The 2782-nt window shown below is 32.1% G+C and overlaps 1 long non-coding RNA gene across 1 annotated transcript; it reads right to left on the reverse strand.

Moving 5' to 3' along the window:
- Nucleotides 1-375: 375 nt before the first annotated feature.
- LOC138350358 (uncharacterized) lies at nucleotides 376-2306 on the reverse strand. Its single transcript, XR_011222056.1, has 3 exons — nucleotides 2209-2306; nucleotides 1042-1113; nucleotides 376-563 (listed from the first exon to the last, which is right to left on the reverse strand). It is a non-coding gene; the product is annotated as an uncharacterized lncRNA (long non-coding RNA).
- Nucleotides 2307-2782: the final 476 nt, after the last annotated feature.

The raw sequence follows: 2782 nt of genomic DNA on the forward strand, positions 1-2782 counted from the left end.
TCACCAGCTGCCAAATAACTTTGAGTGTACGTTCTGCCACTAGTAGAATAGCCCGCATTTTGAATGTGTGGTGGTGAAAGTATAGCAGGCAGAATGTCTGGGTGGCACATTTGAAGATTTAAGCATGGTACATAATTGCAAATTGTATACAAGTATTAATATTTTCAGACAAATCTCAAGATATTACTATAACTAACTTTATGCTACCAAGTTGTTCAGTGTTATAGTAATTTAATCTCCATAATTGTCTAGCATACACTTAAAAATAGGCAACAAATATTATTGGAAAGTACACAAATAACAGCTGTAGAAATATTGTTAAAAAAATAATAGAAGATTACCATCAGATTGGGGTGCAGCTGGTCTTTGTTTTGAATTAATGTGTGATACATCCTGTATGTTATCTTTTTTCTGTTTCTTGTTTGTCACCTTTATTGAGTTTGGTTCCTCCACGTTTAAGAGTCTCTTCAAGTACTCATTTCTTTGTATCATTGCAGCACGTGCTTTCTGGTACTCACGTTCAAGATGTTCTCTAGTCATCACTGCTATTCTCCGGTGAAATTCTGAAGAGAAAATAATAGTGTTCGAAGGAAAAGTACAAGAACAAAACAAGAAAATTATGCTTATGCAAAATTATGCTACAATGTACCTATTAATAATCTTAAAATTTGCTACAAATTACCTACTTATAATTATGTGTTAAATTATGGACTTTCCCATAATGATATGCATGTTAGTGGCATTACCTATACTGCCTACCTGGAGCCCCCTAGAGAGATAGTGACACAAGTTAAGGTAATCCCTTTAGTAAGGTGCTGGGTCAACATAAATAAGCTATAACTAATAAGGACAAAAATCAATATGTTCAATACCAACAATACCAACAGTGGTATTAACATTTATATAAATATAGCTAAGAATAAGTTTTTACAAGTGTAACAAAGTGAAAGAAATGTATGAAAATTTTGATGATATATTAAAATGCTCATTGAATGAACCTGTCTTCCTATATATAAAGTATAAAAATAGTAAACACAGTACCATTATTGTTGTCTGTAGTTATTTTTGGAACATCTGGTATGTACAGCATACTGTCAAAATCCGATGATCTATCTGAAAAATAGATTGGTAGCGTAAATATTTGAATTCATTGCATAGCCTTTTATACAAACAAAAAAGAAAAATTGTACAGAAAAGCTAACACAACATTATAACATCTTTCTGTGGTACTTTCTATGGTACAAAAGAAAACAAACCTTAATTATAAAGGAAAATAAACAGACAGAAGAACTATGCATACTGCTGAAAATACTTTCCACAAAATATCTGAACCAAGGGATAGTACCCCGAGATTTTAAATATGAAAATTTCACCCTTACAGTATTTAAAAAAAAAGCAGAAAGAGTTAAGCACAAAACTAATGTCCGATCAGCTAGGTATAACACATCTGCAAGCTCATGGCGAAAATCCTAAGGGAGGGAATCATTTACCATCTTTCAGTGAACAATCTTATTCAATCGACACACCATGGTCTTCTTAAAAAGAGATGCTACCTTATAAACCTCCTCACTTTTGGGACATGGTAACATGGTACTCAGATAAAGGGTTTCCGGTGGATGTAGTATACATGGATTATGCTAAAGACTTTAATAAGGTACCACATGGAAGACTAGCAAGGAAATTACAGGTTCATGAAAAAAATTGTAAAGTGCACAAAACAATAGTTAAAACAAAGAGAGCAAAAGGTCATACTAAATGGGAATGAATATGAAGAAATGTGGTAAGTTGAGTACCTCAGGGGTCCATTTTTAAGTCTAAAATATTTTTCATATATTGAACATCTATGATATAGAAAAGAATATAATATAATCAACCACATCCTCATATTTGCAAATGCCTGGCATTTCACGAGCACTTTGTCCGGGGTTTATATTCTAGCAGGGGAGGATTTACTGGGTTAGGCTAACCTAACCTAACCTAACTTAACCAAACCAAACCAAGTATCTCAAGTTACAAATATCTCTGGGAATTCATATTATCTGCTGTTGTAGAATTGACAAAATGGACAGTGTCAACAAAATTATTCCCACATACTCCGTCACTATGCGATGGAGTACACATAGAATAGGGACTGAATTGTCCCTGACAGGGACAATTCTGTAACAAATGTTCTAGCATAAAACTTTGTACAGTTTAGTAATTTCTTACCGTTTGATGTACTAGGTAGATCCATGTGTGGTGAAGTTTTATAGCTGGAGCTGGAAGATCCTGTCGAGATGACTTCTTCAAAGAGACTAATAGCTTCCACAAACATTGTGTCTTGAGTCTTCCAGTACTTGGCCTACAGTTACCAGATCTGATTTACAGAAACTAGTAAACTATGGAGATAAGATTGTTAATAATATACTTTTTTTGAGATTCATATGACTTGCAGCTTAAAAACCAACCTTATTTTAAAATAGTACACTAAAGTACATAGCAAATTGCGAAATTCGTAGCTTTAACTACTTTAAAGCTAAACTCTCAAGCTTTGAAAATAAGCACAATTGCTATTTTAAGCGGAATCTGGCAACTCTGATTTAGCATGTAAACATTGACTTGCATTCACAATGTAGTTATTTATTTTTCAACAATTTAAAACGGGTTATGAAAATACACACATTGGTACATTATTGCAAAGGCACTATACTATATATATATATATATATATATATATATATATATATATATATATATATATATATATATATATATATATATATATATATATATATATATATAT

The sequence above is a fragment of the Procambarus clarkii genome, chromosome 45, assembly GCF_040958095.1.
Source record: "Procambarus clarkii isolate CNS0578487 chromosome 45, FALCON_Pclarkii_2.0, whole genome shotgun sequence".
Lineage (NCBI taxonomy): Eukaryota > Metazoa > Arthropoda > Malacostraca > Decapoda > Cambaridae > Procambarus > Procambarus clarkii.